At 43.4% G+C, this 20,104-nt stretch overlaps 4 non-coding genes across 4 annotated transcripts; 2 read left to right on the forward strand and 2 right to left on the reverse strand.

Annotated features, from left to right (window-relative positions):
- Positions 1–2,360: 2,360 nt before the first annotated feature.
- On the reverse strand, positions 2,361–2,434 carry trnan-auu (transfer RNA asparagine (anticodon AUU)). The gene has a single exon. It is a non-coding gene; the product is annotated as a tRNA-Asn (tRNA).
- A 1,170-nt stretch (positions 2,435–3,604) lies between these two features.
- Positions 3,605–3,677, forward strand: trnar-ucg (transfer RNA arginine (anticodon UCG)). The gene has a single exon. It is a non-coding gene; the product is annotated as a tRNA-Arg (tRNA).
- Positions 3,678–5,234: 1,557 nt separating this feature from the next.
- trnas-uga (transfer RNA serine (anticodon UGA)) lies at positions 5,235–5,316 on the reverse strand. The gene has a single exon. It is a non-coding gene; the product is annotated as a tRNA-Ser (tRNA).
- A 12,025-nt stretch (positions 5,317–17,341) lies between these two features.
- trnar-acg (transfer RNA arginine (anticodon ACG)) lies at positions 17,342–17,414 on the forward strand. The gene has a single exon. It is a non-coding gene; the product is annotated as a tRNA-Arg (tRNA).
- Positions 17,415–20,104: the final 2,690 nt, after the last annotated feature.

The raw sequence follows: 20,104 nt of genomic DNA on the forward strand, positions 1-20,104 counted from the left end.
AGCCAAAAGAAGGACATGATCTCAGGCTGCAAGAGAAGATAATTAATTTACAGGTGCCATTCCCCGGCATTGTGGCCATTGTCGGTGCTCACACGCGATAAGATAAGGCGGAGGAGAGCGGGGCATGCCCAGCGCCAGACATTCAAGGAGGGGGCAGTGTGAGGTGAGGTGAGGTGAGGTGAGGTGCGACACGCCGGAGCCCCGACGCAGCTAATGCAGAGCAACTGTTGGACTGGCATCGAAAGGACGTGTGCGCACGGAGCGAGCCTTCCCTGCGGCGGAGCGCGGGAACTTTCTCCCACCTCCCGCTGCAGGAGTTGTGTGCGCTGCAGCGGTGCCGAGAGAAAAGCACAGAAGGCAGCAGGCTCTGGAGAGCAGGTAAGAGACGGAGCCTTGTGGGCAGGCGAGCAGGCCCGTTTTTTGGAAATTGCTGAAAAGGTTTGTTCGGTGTGTGGCAGGCGCACGTCGCGAGCTTGCGTGGCGATCTGCCGGTCTGGAGTTATGCAAATGAGGCCGAATTGCATCCCGGGACATGCTGCGAATGCGCAATGGCGACTGCAGATGTGTAGGAAACGGCGCGCTCGTTTTCTCGTTTTGCCCACACTTTTGAGTGTTAGTGTGGCGTGTGAGTGTGCGAAAGAGTGGGCCCAGCAGGAGGCGGTGGCGTGCGGGGCGAGGAGGTGGCCTAGGCTGCGCAATTTGTGCTGTGGGTGCGGGCCTCTTGCAACTTGGTTTATTTGGTTTATTTATGGTTCGCATAAATAAAACCGGAAAAGAGGAATTTATTCTGCTTCCTGTGCGTGCAGTAGTTACAAAGTTGAACGTCTTTACACGATCTGCTGCAGTTTTCAGTGGGCGGGCTTTGTCAGATGGCTTTTAAAAACGCACTGTGTTTCGGCTCGGGAAACATCATGAGAAGTGTCCTGCATGTTTTCAGTGTATAGCTGTCTTTTAACGCATACAGAATTCATTCAAAATCATTGATTTCTCCAATTAACAAGGGTCCCTTAAAGGATGAGTCAAAGTTACGTCTAATCGGATTAGTTTCCTTTGAGCTGGTTCAGAGTTTGCTCAAGAGTTTACCTTTCACAGATGCGCAAAGAAGAATGTTGGGGGTGCATGCTTCAAGGCGCCTTACAGCTGTAGGGAGTGATTTGAGACGATTCGTGGCGTGTGCTCGTTCCCATATACCGTACGCCCCGGGGTGCAGTGCCAGGATGACGTACAATACTGCTTGGGCACGTAACGGCATTATATGCAAGTGCGGGACGTGAGGGTTTTCGTTTGTTCTTTTTGTTTTGCTCTGCTTTGCTTTGTTCCGTGGTCAAGAGGCGTAAGGTAAGTTGTAATCCAGGGAGTACACTGGTGGCAAACAGTCCAAGGTGAGAGGTGAGGTCCAAAGTCGAAAAGTCAGAAGGGGAGTCCAATATCCAGAATAAAAGAAGTAATGGAAAAAACGCCAGGTAGAGCTCTCAAGGAGTAGACTCAATACCAGCGGGAAGCAGGTAAAGATGGTAAAAATAGCACTGCGTACCGCACGGTGGAGTGTGTGCAGGTGGGTTAACTCGTGCGGCGGCGTTTGTTAATAATCACCCGCTGCTGGTGCTGATTAGATTGCTTAAGAGTTGGTCTTAACTGCCTGGCGGTCATGACAAGCTCCTCTTTAAGCTGTGGTTTAGTTTTGCATTCATGTGTTTCTAGAGCAGTTATTTATGGGGGTGGGTGGGTCTTTCACAGAGGCTCAGGACAAATCCCCTGCATGAAAGTCTACTGTGTGCGTTCAAACAGTCACAGGTCAAGAGCCAGGCAGGAGGACAATGGACAGAAGAAGCAACAAACTAAAAATAAAAGAACGAATATGAAAAAGCCACCATCTTTTTCTTTTTGACATTTTCCGACTTTCATGCAAGCCAGGACAAAGTTGCTCGTAGCTACTTGTGGATTCAAATACTCTATCGAGTGCTTTGATGAGTTTTTGCAATTTGATTGTCGTCCTGTCAGCCTGTTTCTGTTTTTTTTTTTCAATCTAGGGATGGAAAGTATGAGGGAAATGATGGAGCAATCAATAACCGCTCCGGAAAAATGGCAGAAAGAAATGGTCCGTCACTAAGGACATTTGTGAAGCAGAGGAGTGACATCACCACAAAGGCGACACATTCTGCTGATGGTTTTGGTGAATAATGATTGAGGCGCGTTAAGAGAAAGGTAGCTGTGTCAGCATGCGTAGGCTGCAAAGGATCAAGCAAAGGTTTGCTCCATGCTGAAAAGAGAAGAAAAGAAGCACAACGTTTCGACTGTGGAGCCTTCTGCGCCATTTTCTTTAGCGGTGATGATGTTTACATTGGAAAAACTGAGACATGCGTCTCTGGGTGGGCTTGAACCACCAACCTTCCGATTAATAGCCGAATGCGCTAACCGATTGCACCACAGAGACTGACGGCCGCTTGAGCTCCCTACATTTGCAGGTTTATGGTCAAAGAAAACAATCACTTGCACTTCTTGCAGCCGGCAATCTTTTTCCACTGACAACCAAGAAATGGATTTCATCTTTCACAAGCTGTATGGATTTCTTCAAAAACAAGTTATTCCAGAAAGGAAATGAATTCTTGCATTAAACTGAACCAAGCTGTACATGTTTGTCTGAAATGAGACATTCGGCACAACAAGACACGGAGAGAGGCACCGCTGGTATTCAGACCCAGGATCGCCTGCTTACTAGGCAGGCACTTTAAGCCACTAGGGAACAGCGCCAGCAGAGCACCGCCCTTTTACAGACACTTGGACACATCTGTGTTCGGTGTGCACTTAACCTGCTCTCTGAGCCCGTTGCCTCCGTCCCATTTAATAGCAGAACTGACGCCAAGAGAAATGATGAGAAATGGCATTTATCGGGCACTTTTCATGTCCAAGGAGCTCAATGCCCTTGACACCTCCCATTCTTTGGCGACACCATTTTTTCTTTTAATTTCTATACTTATTGATAGAATAAAAACGATATGTCATGTACTGTAAGGGAAATGTCTCTTTTCATGGGGAAAGCTAGCACCAGCAAATGTTGTGTTTAGAAGAAGTGATTTAACATGACACGTGACCTAATTTACCGGAGCAAAAGCTCACCCAGCAAGCCCTGCTTTACTTCTACAGGAGAGAAGTACTGTAGAGTCTGCAAGATGTTCAGCTGGGTAGCTACGTCAGCATGCCTCGGCTGCAAAGGAACAAGTAATAGGTTTATTGCATGCTGAAAAGAGAAGAACGGAAACACAGTGTTTCGGCTGTGAGGTCTTCTCACACCTGAAGAAGCCTCACACCTGTAAAAGGCTCCATGGTTTTCTTTCTTCTCTTTTCAACATGGAATACACCTATTGTCTGCAAGATGTGACAATTTCATGGTGTTTTGGAAGAAAACCTTTTTTCTTTGAATTCAAAATCAATCGGAATTTCAGCACGACACATCAACACTTTTTCTTTTTTAAGGAGATGATATTTTAAACCTGATAAAAATAGTAGGAAACACAAGTTTCTTGCTGTGAAAATTTAGATGGGGAAGTGTACTACTAGTAGCAGTGTAGAGCTCTCTGTGGTGGAGTGCAAGCACATGTTCTATGGGCCAGTGGCGTAATGGATAATGCATCTGACTTCGGATCAGAAGATTGTAGGTTCGAATCCTGCTTGGCTCGTGTGGCTTTTAAACCTCTCAGGTTCCTCGGTAACAGGTTGCTGTCATGTATATGAACTATAGAAAAGCATTTGCCACAACCCGTAAATTAGCACGCAAGTGCGGGCTAGTTAACACAGAACTGTATGGAGATCATCTCCAGCTCCGAGCTCAATTGCAATGAAAAAACATGCAGAACAGAACTGGAGAGCAGCTGAATTTGTGCTCGGTAGGGTGGGGAGGACTCAGCATTGCTATTGTTCTAATTGGCATAAACTGCAGGGAATCTGAATCAGAACATGTCAGTTAGTTCGATCATTGCGTCAATATGTAGGCCACGTTAATATAGAATTATTAGTTTGTCTGTCTCGTCTTTGTATATAGCTGAATGTCCCTGACAATTTCATGTTAGTTTTTAAGAACGACATTGGTGCTAATATATACATATATAGCATATAAGGAACACGTAAAAGTTTAGTCCATGCTGAAAAGATAAGAAAACCGCCACAACGTTTCATCTTGGAATAAATCTTTACTTGTTGTTTTGCAGCCTACCCATTCTGACCTAACTCCTCCCTTGAAATTCCCTAACAGATAAGGGTACGTAACGGCTCATGCGATGCTCAGTTGCAATTTGTCCCAAAACAAACAAGAACAGCAGCTGAGGGTTTGAGTTTGAACATGCACTGTATTAAAGCAGCTTTTATTTCCATTGATAAATGCTAGATATTCCTACAGAGATTCTCCAGGTGTGTAAGCGATTCCTGTTTCTGTTTCTATTTCTGTTTCATATATATAAACAGTATATATATATATGTTACATGTGTCTCTGCAATAGTATAAATGTGTTATACACTATCAGGGGCTGCTTTTTTGTGCACCTCATCTACAACAAGGGATTTTTTTTCATTTATGTTTGTGGACCTTCACCATTTGAGGAAGTGAGTTAGATAAGAAAGTTACAGGTATGGTGAGCAATGACTGACAAAGGCACGTACTGCGTATTCCTTACAGAAGTGTAAGCAATTTGTTCTAAAAAACACCGGCTAAAGTCCAACATCGTTAGCAATCTTATTACTTAAACAGAATTAACATCAATAAACTGTAAGGTGCTGGTACATGCGAGTAGATTTGATCTTCTATTAAACAAAAATGCAATTACAGCTCTAAAAGGTCAACCTAGACTTCTGTAACAGATCAGTTCAGATCATCGCTGTTCCTCTGACCTTGTGAGTCTTTGGAATTTTAAAATTGTATTTTGCTTGCCTTTCATGTGGTCTGTGTACAAGTCACTGTGGCGTATGCGGTCCTACACAGCCTTGCTATAGATGTGACGAGCCTCCGCTATGTTGCAATGGAGAACAGGTTCAGTAGGGAGCTGCCGAGAAAATTCAGCTGGAAAGCTCGTTGCAGAAAAGCATCGGTATCTGTGTCCAGCTGCAAAGCGTCCTTCGTGGGTGCTGAAGAATCGATTTCACAGGCTGCGGGTCCAGACGATTTAGAGTGTTAAAGGTCCCAGCGAAAACGAAACGGCGCTGGTCCTTTTACACGCACGCACGCAACCAAATGCAAAGGACGCCGTAGTCGGCAGGATTTGAACCTGCGCGGGGAGACCCCAACGGATTTCAAGTCCGTCACCTTAACCACTCGGCCACGACTACAGCGAGCGCCACGGCCGCTGCCTTCTTGCTACAATCGAACAGGGAGTGCGAGGCGGCGGCGGCGGCGGAGGCAACTTTTTTCAAGTTCGCTCTCCGTTTAAGAAACCTTTTACGCCATACGTGCAAGCACACACACACACACCTCAGAGGACTTAAGGGTGGCTTCAAGTTGGAATGATAAAGTCTCCCCGTTCGGACATGAAAACAGAACGTTCTTAGACAGAAAGCAATCAACAACGGAGACATGTGGACGACGATTTTAGTCACTGCACTTTGAATAGCATTTTTACTCCAGTTACAGGAGATGCACCAATGGCCCTTGACCTACGCTCTTACCAATGCCTTGAACATTCAAACAAAACAGCCCTAAAGTCCTGCGGTTTAATATAACGCTGTTACGTGTCGAGGCAGTATTTGACTCCGTCCTACCGTTGAGACACGGGGCGTACAGATGCAGCTATTCAAAACAAGCGGGCGATACCACATTATTTTGCGGTGCGCTTTACGCAGTCTACCACGAGTTACCGTAAATTCTCCTATAAAACCGCAATTAAAATAATAGTATCCGGAATTTCTGCAAGGTGGAGCTAATAAAGCTCAACCTCTCATGTTTGAGCTGTCGCCATCAAAGTCTTTAACGAAGATATTACTAATAGTATTAATAATGAATGACCTTGGACAAGCTGTAAACTCAAAGTAGTGCCCTGGTCCACATTCTTTTTTTCATTGACCGTCTTTGTAAAAGTAACACCACAGCATTTCGCAATCACGCATTTGTTTCCAATCATGCAAAGTACAGTAATTTTTGAGAATCTCCGATTCACCATGCCTTTCACATGCTCATAAAAGAGATTGATTTAGGAACATAAACATATTACTGTATGCAAACTGTACTGTATACAGTATGTATATGTACATGTATATTTAATGTCTTTACTGTGCCCGTTTAAGCATTGAATATTTATATGGAATTTTACCACTGAAGGGAAATCTTAGTACCTGAGCATAAAAAGAATAGGAGCATACTGTAACACGTGTGAAGGCCATAAACGATATTAATTTTGGAACTTAAACATACAGTATATGGCTGGTCTCGGTACTTTAAAGAAAACATACACACCAGTATTCCATTTCTCCCTAAACATTTTAAGCATCGAAGTCTTTAACTAACGTGATACTGGAGTCAACAAGCTCCGGTACAAGAATTTGATTAAAAGGGAATATAATATGGAATCGCGTATTTAAAGAAATTAATAACGATATAATTATACTCATGTACCGCAACACAAGAATTGTTACATAATGTTTCGTAGGGCTTTTTCGACACTCTTTGTGTGACCTTGCTGGTGGTGCTGTGGGTTAGCTTCCTGACTCCTACATCACATGTTGTGTGTTTGAATCCTGCTGGAGCCGTTACTTTTTTTTTTTAATAAACATTTTTTTAAAAAAATACAATGTTTCCCTGGCTCAGAGATTAAATAAAACTTCACTCGCACCAAACAAATTTATATTTCTAATTATCATAACATGATCAAATTTAAGTCATTTTAATAACAATGAATAGTCACCTAGGCGTTACAATATAAACATTTATATTGATTTAAAACCCATAAATAAAGCTGATACTGTTTAGACTTTTAATTATTTAAAACTGTATTACAGCAGCACAATGCACAATGCAACGTAATAATAATAATAATAATAATAATAATAATCATAATAATAATAATCATAATAATAATTGCTTACATTTATATAGCGCTTTTCTGGACACTCCACTCAAAGTGCTTTACAGGCAATGGGGACTCCCCACCAATGTGCAGCATCCACACATAAATCGCTATCTTTGTCTTCCGTGTAATAATGTTCACCTCTCTGTCCAGCAATTTAACAATAGTAATAATAATGAACTTTATTGTATATGGCGCCTTAAAAGCTGGCTCCTCAAAGCGCTTTACAGGATAAAAACAATAACAACAATACTGTTAGGCTGGGCAAACGATTTTTTTTAAAGAAATACAAAATGAGATATAATGATGTGTTCCGGCTTAGACATTAATGAAGAGCATAACACGTGGGTGGCCAGCGGGAGTGCTGGCTGTGACGGATTAAACCGGTTTCACAGGTATTTTCACAGTAGAAGGGGACCAGATTTCCAGCGAAAGACACCTTCCCCCCTCAAAAACCAAGGAAGTACAGTACTTACTAGTTAAGAAAGCCAGGCTCCTCAACGAAATCGCTTTAACATGCTAATGCGATGGTGTTACAGTCCGGGCGTGGCAAGCTTCTAATGTCAACCCGACTATGGCGAATGGAACCCTTCTTTTATTGGAAGAAAATGAACATATTCTAGTCCTAAATGAATTAATAGCAAACATGGTTTACATAAAAGACATTTTTCCAAGAAAGTTTAGCCTTTGTCACTAATGAAACCACTAAATAAAGACATAAATAAAGAAATCCCCTGGAGCAACATTCACAGGTTAGACAGGAGGTTCAGCTGGACGCTGAGACTACTGCGCTGTGGACACACCTGATCCCAGATGCCGATTCCCTCTGCTGTGACCCAGGGAACCTGCAGTCAGGTAACATTATTTCTCACAACTACCAGGTAGTGAGTGAGATTGACCTGATTGTTCCTGCCTCAACGGCAGGGTTGCCAATACACCCAGTCCCCCAGAAGGGACAGGGAATGAAAGCCGAGCCGGTTTTCTTACAGCCACCAGCTCAGTTTGTCAGTCTGAGTCTGACCAACAGTGGTTCAGCACCAACCACTGGAGCTGGATGGGCAAGCCACCTGACTGTTAGTGCAGAACATGGAAAAGGGGGGTGTCAGAATCCCCGCCTGCACTGACATGGGCCTGGTGGGTGATGGTGAGTTCAAAGACAGTGAACTAGCTATCCCAGTGCTGGGGCAGCTCCCTGAACCCCTAGAGAGGGAAGGGGGGAGCGAGCAGGTGTCCTACACCCACGCCCAGCGAACGATTGTAAACATGCCGATAGAGGGATTCCTCAATCAGGAAGTGTGCAGGGTGGACCTGAACAGTGAGAATGGAGTAACAATCCCAGATCCCTCAGGTGCTCCAGATGACCACTAAGCCAAGGGTCAGGCATGCTCCACCGCTGCACCACCCCCTGCAGGGTTCCTAGAGCACAGGCATGAACAAATCGAAAAAGCAGATGTCCTGGAAATGGAGGAGCAGCATCAGCAGCTGCGTCAGATCTCCTCAGATTTCCAGGATGTTGGTGCCCAAGATGCCACATGGCATACTGAGAAAGAGACCATGTACATGCTGCGCCAACTTAGAAAGGCAACAGTCACTCAGAAGGAGATGACTGGGATCAGCCACCCGAAAAGACTTTTGGGAGGACTGATTGCTGCCGCCACTGTTGTGTGTTTGCTATTTCTGATAGGTTTGCGTGCTACTGGCCCCAAGGAGGCCATAGTACAGCATGGTAACTTGACACTGTACGGTCTGGAACCAGACAACATAAGACCAAACTTGAGGTCGTGGATGCCTTCAGGTGCCACACTATTGAATTGGATAGAAATCCAAGAAACAGTAAGCCCTCAGGAGGTACAGGTAGTTAGTTTGCTTTAATGGAACAAACCTCCAAACCACCCTGGCAGGTGCCCAACACAGGTGTCATGGTTCATCAGGGGGGCTGGGAACAGGAACCGGTGTTATTGTAACACTGCTGCTGGGAAGCTGGATCATGGCTGACAATGTACTCTGAATGCAGTACTCTTACATCAAGATGTACTCCGGGTAGCACAAATGAGTCAAAGTTAGCATTTCAAAAGAAAGGAAGTTACTTCTTCCCCAAATATCTGCCTACAGAGGTATCAGATACTGACAGTGAACTTCCTGATTTGTAATGCCTAGACTGAGATGATGTCTCCTACCGTGTTTATACATACTCCAGATGTTTTTCATCCTGTTTGTTCCCAATGCTGGTTCCGGTATGAATTCTCGAGGAGAAATGTGGACATTTAAGGTTAATGTTCTAATGACAGGGGACATCACTTAACTCTGTTTTGTTTTGAAGGCAACAATGTCTCAGGACCTCGTGACCTTCAAAAAGGGGGGATATGTAGAGGCAATGCTTGTTAATAAGACAGAAATAAGTGTTGCTGTGCTTTCCCAAATGAGGCCCCATCTCTCTCTTCATCTCTGTGGTGCAGCCACAGAGAAACTATTCATGCAGGCTGATTTAAAGATGTTTTCTTTTGATAAGGGACAGCTCCCAAATGGGGATGCACTTAGCTAAGCCTGGCTATCATGATCAATGGTCATCCATTGGCGCCTATCTGTCTAGGGAGTGCCAGATGGACATCTGGATTGCATTCCTAGGTGTCAGGAGTAAGTGACTCATATCTCACCTTGATCAACCAGTCAGGGACTGGTAGGGCAATGTAACCCATGTGGGACTCTGATGCCCATTAAACTTTCAGCCAATGACAAGCCAAAGTTCCTCCAGGTAAAAACAGGCAACAGAGAGCCTGGAGAACTTGAACTTGAACTTGAACTTTATTGCCATATGTAACCGGTACTGGTACAATGGAATTCTTACTTACAGAAAGTCTCTCGATTGTAAAACAAGTGTAAAAAACAAAACAAAGTGCAACCAGTGCATCAAGACAATGTACAAACAAACAATAGACAATGTGCAGGAGAACTAGTAGGACTATTCCAGTAGGAGAATTCTAAGGAGAATTCCAGGGGTGCAAGACAATTCCATGGCAGGACGGCCCAGGAGCAGAAGGCTCCCAAGGGCAGGACATTCTCACAGCACGCCTCCTGACCATCCTGAGACTCAGCCCGGACAACCACGGAACGGCCAGTGTGTCCGAGTGCCAGTACTTTCCTCTGTTCTAAGAGTCGAGAGTGGAGGTTGCCACGAGTAACCAGAGGATCCACCCGAGGTTAGCATCAGCAGCAAGCCTCGTGAACAGGTCGGAACTGTGGACAGCTGAATCACTAATCAGAACAAGCGCTTCATCAGGAACGAACCGGTCCTCTTCCTGACCTGCTGGGACCCACAGTCATCTTTTCTCCTGTGCATAAACTTTGCTAGTTAAAGCCAACACTAACTAGCCGGTCAGTGAGCATCAGCAGCGCACTGTCGCAAACCGCACAGCACAACCTGGCACCAAGCCAGACAGCGCGGATTGGACAGCAACAAGCCTGCAACTGCTTCTTTGAGTCCGCAGGAGATCTGAATCCCCAGAGATTGGATGAGTATTCAACTTCAATGCATTACAGCTCGAGAATTCAATTGTCATCCCAACCAGTTGATACCAATTTAATTCCTAAGAGTTATGTACTTGTTTTGAGTATCCAATGTAGAAGTTATAACCAAGTTCATTTACAAAACGGTCTAAATGAATGATATACTGAACATATGTCCTCTTGATATATGTAACTCTTTGTAACTGACTGAATATATACCTTTTGTATTCTGATAAACCTCTTGATAAGATCTGTTTGGTTTACATGCATATTCTATGTATTAATAAATGTATCCTCGTGTATTAGTACCTATGTGTGTGCGTTGTTTGAGTTATATCGCATGGTTGGATTCTAAGGCCATCCAAAGAATCATTTTATGATTTACTGCTACAATTAATAATTGTCCCAGTTAATGCCCAAACCCTACAGAACTGGTGCCTTCAGAGAGCACGCAACAATCTATACAAGTACGATTCTAGAAATGCTGACCAGATTACGTTTTAAGAAGGAACTGTGCCTCAGGTTCCGCCGAGATCTTAACTCGGATGGCAGGATTCAGAGCCCGGAGTGTGGACTGATGGCGCACGGAGGGTCCACATACTGTGGATCCCGCAGTGATCTTCCGCGTGTTCAAACCGCCAGCGTGTGACTCCCCTGTCCCCGTGACCTCATTACTCTGCTCTCGCCTCTGTGCAGCCGAGCCCGACTCATGGTAAAGTGGAAAAAAATATGCCCTCAACGTGAGATTTACTCTGGAGCGAGGATAGATGTTACCTTTTTATCGTTGAACAGGATGTATGTGATGTGGCAACTAGGTTCAATTTTGATTCCTGCGGCGATTCCTGTGTCTACCACTAATGTAAGAGCTATTTCAAGTGTGGTGTGGTGCGGCTTTTCAAATGCTCAACAGGATGACTTCGCATGCACGCGTGCTTTCATGCAGTCGTTTGTGAAACCATGTCTGCTTACGTGCAAACGGGCGTGGTTTCATGTATGCAAAAAACTTTCCTGGGCTTTTCTGAAGCACATAAAATTATTTGGAGATATACATTTGTCTTGTTTTCCTCTTAGGCTCTAGAATTGATAACTTTTTTTTCATTTTTGGCCTTTTTCTTCGTTTTCCAGAAAGTGGTTGCAAGCCCAATATCATGCGAAGAAACATCAGGATTCGGGGATCAGTCAATGGATTTTGTTCAAAGTTGGATTGTTGCTCTCTGTGGACCAAGAGATGTTGTTCTATAATGTTTTTTTTTTCAAATTTAAAAATATCATTTTTTCATGGAGCTTTGAAGGGGATGGATTCACCTTATGATCATTTCTGAAACTGGCAAATGAGTGTCTGCTACAATATGATTGCTACATATCTGCATTTGTTGGTTTTTAAGGAGTAAGAGTGCAAGGGGTTTAAACCTGCGATCCAGTGTGTTGAAGTATTTCACAACACTACCCATAGCACATCTGGAAATAAATCCTCATAATGATTATTGCCCTGGGGATGTACCAAAAAATCAGTGAGCATATATATATATATATCACTGTGTTGAAGCTAGAGACACAGAATAACTGCAAACACATCCTAAATACAGTGTTCCTGCACCTTTGACCTCATCCAGAATGTATCGTTTTTTTAAAGGGATTGCTGTCAGAATGCACAACTGAATCCCAAACAGAATCTCTAGTCAAATATGATCATTTGTGAAACAGGCAAATGAGTCTCTCAGGTGCCCATTGCTCATTTTCAGACACATTTATGCAATACTTTCACCATGCGTTGAGCAATAGGGATTAAAGATACCAGAGGTAAGGTTTAAAAGTGATTCTGAGGTGCAACACATCAGCGATACAGCTAGGCATCTGAAATGCGGGGTTTGAGAGCCCTTCAGGGAACACCGTACCCTAAAGGTACCAGAAGTCCACTTGTATAAGCATTAAGTCACTGTCACCCCTGTTACAATGTGATTGCTACATATCTTCATTTCTTTGGTTTTGAAAGGAGTAAGAGTGCAGGGGGTCTAAATCTGCGATCCAGTGTGTTGAAGTATTTCACAACACTACCTCTAGCCCGTCTGGAAATAAATCCTCATTCTGATTGTTGCCCTGGGCATGTACCAATAAATCACTGAGCATATATATATATAGCACTGTGTTGAAGCTAGAGACCTGTATGTAATAATATGATGCTAAAATGTTATTTTCAGATATATTAATGTAATAAATGATTGCTTATGCTTTATAAACAAATCTAATTAAAATAAAAGCTTAAGTTTTGTATTTATCTTGTACCATAGAACATGATTTTCTTTGTATTTCAATCCCACAAAGTGTCCAAATGACGCACTACATGATATAAGGAAGATTATCACATGCATATCGGTATTATCTTTCTTACGAAAATGCATTCCTTTCATTACCTTTTACTTTTTAAAATGAACTCAAATTGTGTATAATGTAATAATTTAAGTAGAATAGATTCTAATAATATAATGATCCAGTGTGTTGCACTACTTCAATGCTTCACTGCTCTATGCCATCTGGAAATAAATCCTCAGACTGCTTACTGCCCTGGGCATGTACCAATAAATTACAGGAGCACATCTATATATCACTGCGTTGAAGCAGGGGACACACAATCACTGCAAACACATCCTAAATACAGTGTTCCAGCACCACTGACCTCATCCAGAACGTATCATTTCTTGAAAGGGATTGCTGTCCGAATGCACATCTGAATCCCAAACAGAATCTCTAGTAAAATACGATCATTTGTGAAACAGGTAAATGACTGTCTCAGGGGCCCATTCCTCATTTTCAAGACACATGTATGCAGTACGTACACCATGAATTGAGCAATAGGGATTAAAGACACCACAGGTAAGGTTAGAAGTCATTCTGACTATATTCTAAAATATTGGACTCATATTCTTATGATGGCAGACATGATCCTGCGTGTAAAACCGGGGTTAATGGACATTATATGACTGTCAATTCTGTTTTGTTTTGGAGACTCTTGGCTGCCTATGTGGTACAGTGCAGCGTGAAGGAAACATTTTCCAAAACTGTGTCAGCTCAAAAGTTGTAAGAGAACCTCTCCAGCTGCTTTAACTCTCTTCATTTTTGTCATTTAATTGTCTGTCGGCACTATGTGGCAGTGTTGCATGACAACCCATCTCACCACGGAAAGGGACCTAACAGCTTTGGTAAGAGAGGAGAAATTGACCTGGCCCGTACAGGGCTCGAACCCACAACCTTGGCGTCACTAGCACCACACTCTAACCCACTGAGCTAACCGGCCTCACGACAGTGGTCCTCTCTGTGCTGCAAAAAATCGAACTCAGGGAATTTCTTTTGTCCTCCTTTGAATAGAAAGCTGTGTAATTCAGTGTATGGGCTTTCTCATGCAGTTTTTATGGTTCTTGTAACCCAAATCCTACACTGGCCTGAAGTGCCCCCCCATTTCACAGCATTTTTCAGCTGATTTAAAATGTACCTAAAGGAGGAGCATTATTGAAGACCATCAATTACCAAGAGCTTTTGTCAAAGGTTTTGGTGGTCATTTTTAATGACCACAGAGCGCTGTGACCTCGGTTTTACATCTCATCCAAAGGACGGCACCCTTTTACAACACAGCGTCTCCGTCACTATGCTGGGGCATTGGGACCCGCACAGACCTCAGGGTGAGGGCCCCCCGCCGGCACTGTTACGTCCCAGTGTGTGTTCTGTGTGTTTTTCTGTTATGTCCACACTGCTGACCCTTGATTGTTCTCCCTTCCCCATTGGCCAACCATCACACCACTGTTTCAATATGATGTCATCATTAATTAGCCTTCAGCCAATCAGAACACATTTTATTCACTATATAACATGGAGGCTTTCAGAAAGAAAAGGCCTTTCGTTTGACTTCGGTCCCGTTCGGTTTTGGTTTTCGCTTCGCTTCGCTTCGCTTCGCTTCTTGTTATTGCTTTGGCTTCGTTTGTTGGTTTGTTTTGCTTTGTGTTTGTGTATTTTCGTATAGCTTCGGCTTTGTTGTTTTGTTGGTTTTACGTTAGTTTCTTTGTACTTTCGTTTGTTTGTGTGTTCATCCTTGATTTGTCTTTACCTTGCCCAAGTGTTACATGTTCAACTTATGTGTTCTTTTGTACCCTGTCCTGTTGATAACTCTTGTTTTTCCTTATTTGTATTCCTGGTTCACTTGTGTTTTTGTGTGAACTTTTGTATATAAGGTTAGTTTAGGTTGTTGGGTACACTTACACACTTAGTTAATTTTGTATTAGTACACTAGTTTAGTACGGGTGAGTGCCATTTGTCTTGTATGGTTTTGGGTAGTCAGTGCAGGTTAACTAGGGTGTTGAAGACGCAGAAGACCGTGTGTTTCTGGTTTTCTTTTGTAGTCAGATTAGCTTTCCCTCACTGTCCTAGCCAGCTCCATTTTGTTTGTTATTTTCTTTTCTTTGGCACCACTCTAGTTCCTTACCCTTATCACGCTTCCTAGTCCCTCACCAAAACCCATCTGCTTCCAAAAGACTTATCCTAAATGTTACACCCCTTTTCCCCTAGACACTTGGGGTTGTAACATTATTGGGGGCTCGTCCGGGATATCAAATTCCCGTCCTAAGGATTTTTTTTTGTGTTGCAGAATTTTGGTGTTGGTACAGGATTTTGATTTGTGGATTGTGTTTTGGCAAGGTACTGTAGTTATGGCTACTTTTGATTTGCGAAAGTTTGTGGAGGAACCTTCCTTTGAGCAGCTGGATAAGTGTAGGAAGGACGAATTGCTCCAAATTGCTGATTACTTCCAGATTCAGGTTTCGACGCAAGTTCTTAAAAGGGACGTCAAGAGAGCTGTGATGGATAGGTTGGTAGAGTTAGAGGTCATTGCATTAACGAGCAGGTACGCCGGTTCTCCTGGGGCTGGTGCTAAACCTGCTATGGTGGTGGAAGAACAGGACGAGGTGCAGGGGGTGGCTGAAGACTTAGTGGAGGCTGAGGTCAAGGCCACCTTGCCTCCCTTTGAACCGTTCTCTCCGGTCTCCGCCGGGTCAAAAAGCGACACTCGCCTGAAAGTTCATTTGGCCCGCTTGCACATGGAGGCGCAGGAAAAAGCCCAAGTGCGCCAGGCAGAATTTGAATTGCGCCTTGCAATTCGTAAGATGGAGATTGAGGCGGAGAAAGAGGTTAAGCTCCGACAGCTTGAGCTAGAAGCACGAAAGAATGCTCCTGCTGTGCAGCCAACCCACTCCGAGGCCTCTAGCGTGTCTCCTTTGCAAGATCCACTCTCTACCACCTTTGATGTAAGTAAGCACATTGCTTTAGTTCCTCTGTTTAGGGAGACGGAAGTTGATTCGTACTTTGGTGCATTCGAGCGAATTGCCACATCACTTCGTTGGCCTAAGGAGGTTTGGTCACTGCTTTTGCAGTGTAGATTAGTGGGCAAAGCTCAGGAAGTTTGTTCTACACTTTCTTTAGAAGAAAGTTTGAATTACAATACTGTGAAAGCTGCTATCTTACGGGCTTATGAATTGGTTCCTGAGGCTTATAGACAACGCTTCAGAAATCATCGTAAAGTGTCAGACCAGACATTTGTTGAATTTGCTAGAGAGAAGGGCACTCTCTTTGATAAATGGGTTGTAGCCAGTAAAGTGAGTGACTTTAACTCATTGCGTGAGTTAATGCTCTTAGAGGAATTTAAGAACTGTTTGCCTGAACGCATTGTTGTGTATTTGAATGAGCAAAAAGTAACTACTTTATCGCAAGTCGCTGTTTTGGCAGATGAGTTCGTGCTCACTCATAAGAATGTTTTCATGTCTGTGCGTGCGGAGAAGACTTTGTCTACTCTAAGTTCCCAGTCTCAGTCTCCCCCAGTAAAAACTAGTTCCTCACGTCTTAAAGAGGAGCGTGAATGTTTTTATTGTCACAAGAGAGGTCATATAATTGCAGATTGTTTGGCCCTAAAACATAAGCAGCAGCAACAGCAACATCCTAAGAGTGCTGGGTTTGTTAAGACTGTTTCCCGTTCTGCTATTCCTTTGTCTAGTGAAAACAGTCTCCCTGACCCTAGTTATGATTAGTTATTTTTTTTCACTTTACCGTGAATCGGGCTCGGCTGCACAGAGGAGAGAGGACAGGTGACAGGGGAGTCACACGCTGGCGGTTTGAATACGCGGAAGATCACTGAGGGATCCACAGTATATGGACCCTCCGTGCGCCATCAGTCCACACTCCGGACTCTGAATCCTGCCATCCGAGTTAAGATCTCGGCAGAACCTGAGGCGCAGTTCCTTCTTAAAACGTAATCTGGTGAGCATTTCTAGAATCGTACTTGTATAGATGCAGCCTTTAATGTGTTGCTAGGTTAAAATTGATGATTTCTTGAACTTCAGTAGGCAACTGCCCTCTTGATTTCGGATTTAATTTCTTTATTACAGGGGCGCTTTTATGAAGACAGAGTCATGTTCAGGTACTTTGCTTGATGGAGGAAGCTCATTTCGGACTCTGTGATCTGCTCACCTGGAAAGGTCTGCTGTACTACTATAAGAGAGAAGTAGAGTCTGGAAGAAGGGACAATTTTATGATGCTTTGGAAGATAATGTTTTTTTTTTTCTTTGAAATCGAAATGAATCAGAATATCAGTGCAAAAGACAAACTCTTGGTTTGGTTTAAAGAGATATGGTTTTAAAACAGACAAAATGTAGAAAACAGGTGTTTCTCACTTTTGGAAAAGAATGGACCGGGGGTAATATTTTACTAGTTGCAGTGCTGATCTCACTGGGTTACAGTCCTGCAGTATCACACCAGGGCCAGTGGCGCAATGGATAACGCGTCTGACTACGGATCAGGAGATTGCAGGTTCGACTCCTGCCTGGCTCGGGTTGTTTTTAAAAGCATCGGGCTACTCCCTAAGCAGTCTGTGCTACTTACTGCATTGTAATCGTACCCAGTAAGAGATTTCCTTCATGTAAATGAACTGCACCTGACAGCATTAGAAAAACACCTGGGCTCAGTACGGTGCTGAGAGCTCAGCGTTGCTGTTGTTCTAATTAGCACGCACTGCATCGGCTATGAGCCCGAACTTTTCAAATATTCCGATCAGTTAGTCAACACGTAGTCCACATGAACGGTAGAAATATTCTCGTCTGTCTCTTGTTTGTATAGAACTGAATGTCCCTGACAATGTACTGTTAGTTTTAATTGAAGAACGGCATTTGTGTTCAAATATACCAGACAAGTTACCGGGGTAAAGTTAGCTTGAAGTTCGAAAACGATTTTGGCACGCCTGTAGCGCTTTCACGAAATCTCTTAGAGTTACAAAAACACTTGCTTTGTGTATAAAATACATTGTGGATGCTTTCTCAGCCTTTACTTTTTCGTTTTTATGACATTTTTTTGACCAAGCACGAATATGCTTTTGTCCATATCTCCGCAATGGAAGCACAGAACGCCTTCAAACCAAAAGCATTTTAAAGACCACGACTTGTGGATATTTCCACAGCCTTTACATCAATCTATCGGTGAGCTAATTATCTTTTTTTAAACCTCCGGTTTTTCATCGATGCGTAATTACGCACGAACTGGAACCCGGGGGACCGCTGTGTGCACACGTTCACAAAGCGAGAAATACTGTTCAATACGGCTTCATGCGAAAAACCCGTATACTGTATGACCATAGGAAGCAGAACAGCGCGGTCTCCCATTACCCAGACTGTAAGCACGGGAATAAAGCTTTGTTTGATTTCTGAAACCCTTCCTTTACGTCCTGTTTTCATTCAGGTAAGGGTCAACTATATTCACAATACTACTGACAGCAGGAAGATTAAAATATTCTTTACTCAGCAGCTTATTAAAAACAGCTCCCATGATGTTCAAACCGATTTTTTACACAGAACACTGACACAGCTTTGTGTTCTGAATCTCTTTTTCTCTTGCTTTTATTTAATGTGGCACAATGCACTGGTTCACAAACCAATAGCATTTAAACCACAGCACCCACAATGCTGCAGGTAAGTGTTTTGCACACTAAGCAGGTCATCTGACTATTCCCAGCTTTGTTTTGGGTTATGGAACCTTTATTTTTTTATGATTTTCTGAAGATAACACTACAGGTGGGATGGGTGGGTTGTCTTCATGGCTCAATAGCATTTCAAATACAGCACCCACACTGCTGAAACCAAGTGTTTTACACACCAGACAGGCCCCCGAACCTCATACAACCTTGCTGTGGCTGTGGCCCCTTTCTTTAATTTTTTTATGATTTTCTGAAGATAACACTACAGGTAATACACTGGGACAGGTGGGTCGTCTTCATGGCTCAATAGCATTTCAAATACAGCACCCACTCTGCTGAAACCAAGTGTTTTACACACCAGACAGGCCCCCAAACCTCATACAACCTTACTGTGGCTGTGGCCCCTTTCTTTATTTTGTAATGATTTTCTGAAGATAACACTACAGGTAATACACTGGGACGGGTGGGTCGTCTTCATGGCTCAATTGCATTTCAAATACAGCACCCACTCTGCTGAAACCAAGTGTTTTACACACCAGACAGGCCCCCAAACCTCATACAACCTTACTGTGGCTGTGGCCCCTTTCTTTATTTTGTAATGATTTTCTGAAGATAACACTACAGGTAATACACTGGGACGGGTGGGTCGTCTTCATGGCTCAATAGCATTTCAAATACAACAGCCACACTGCTGAAACCAGGTGTTTTACACACCAGACAGCCCCCAGAACCTTATACAACCTTGCTGTGGTTGTGGCCCCTTTCTTTATTTTTTTATGAGTTTTTCAATATGGCACCATTAGACAGGCGGTACATGGGGATAGTACATCGTGCTCTTCACGAGTCAATAGCTCTTCAAGCACAACAGCCACAGTGCTGCAACCAGGTGTTTTACACACCAGACAGCTCCCCTAACCTTATACAACCTCGCTTTGAGTTGTTTAACATTTCTTTCAAATCACTTGGGTTCATCAATCATTTGATCATTTTTCAGCGTGGAATAAACCTATTACTTGTTCCTTGGAGATTACCATCTGCTGATAAGATATGATCGCTATATTGACCATATACAATTTCTTGCATAAGGAATTCATATTTTGCATACACCGATCCCCCCGGAGTCCCAAGTGATTCTGGTTTTGGAAAGCTAAAGGACAATGAGCTTCACGATACCAGGGGGACAGTGGGTGGTCAAGTCTCCCCTAAACAATGGATCTTGTCAGATTATGATGTCAGTGCATTTAATAAATGTTGTTGAACTCTCTTTAGCCCAAATACAGAGGAGCCCAGACCCAGAATGTTACTGACAGAGAGTGATCTCATTATGTGTGTTTGGATTTTAACAACTATTTTTATTGTTTGCTAGAACCAAAACAATCTATGTTAGACATTTTCATCTTCAGCCAAAAATACAAACCTGTCTACGTAGTGTGGTGCAGGTTCTTGTCCCATCCTGCTCTTGGTCCAGGTTGGAGGGTTGCACCGATTCTGAATCTTGTTAGCTGGTATGGATGGGTTTGGGGGTGTTGATACCAGAGTGGTCCAGGAGGGGGAT

Source organism: Lepisosteus platostomus, unplaced genomic scaffold (genome assembly GCF_059453375.1).
Source record: "Lepisosteus platostomus isolate fLepPlt1 unplaced genomic scaffold, fLepPlt1.hap1 Scaffold_91_H1, whole genome shotgun sequence".
NCBI classification, from domain to species: Eukaryota; Metazoa; Chordata; class Actinopteri; order Semionotiformes; family Lepisosteidae; genus Lepisosteus; species Lepisosteus platostomus.